Below are 390 nucleotides of genomic sequence, written 5' to 3'. Positions count from 1 at the left end.
CCACTGGGTCAAAACAGCCCAATTGCTGGGTTTGTCCCTATTTTACCCAGCACTGGGTTGTATTTAACCCAGCATTTTTAACAGTGTGGTTACTAAGCTTGTTTCTGCCAAATAAAAAGGCAATTGCGAATTTTTATCTCAGAATTCTGACTTTTTTTCTCTCAAATTTCGGAGTTTTGTTTTCTCAGAATTCTTTTCAGGATTGTAAGTTTATATCGCACAATTCTCAGTGTACACTCTAAAAAATGCTGGGTTAAATACAACCCAGCGCTGGGTAAAATAGGGACAAACTCAGTAATTGGGTTGTTTTGACCCAGCGGTTGGGTTACTACCCAGAAAGTTGGGTCAAAACAGCCCAATTGCTGGGTTTGTCCCTATTTTACCCAGCAC

Source organism: Sinocyclocheilus grahami, unplaced genomic scaffold (genome assembly GCF_001515645.1).
Source record: "Sinocyclocheilus grahami isolate Dianchi unplaced genomic scaffold, SAMN03320097.WGS_v1.1 scaffold393.1, whole genome shotgun sequence".
Classification (NCBI taxonomy): domain Eukaryota; kingdom Metazoa; phylum Chordata; class Actinopteri; order Cypriniformes; family Cyprinidae; genus Sinocyclocheilus; species Sinocyclocheilus grahami.
Note: the sequence above shows the minus strand (reverse complement) of the source record.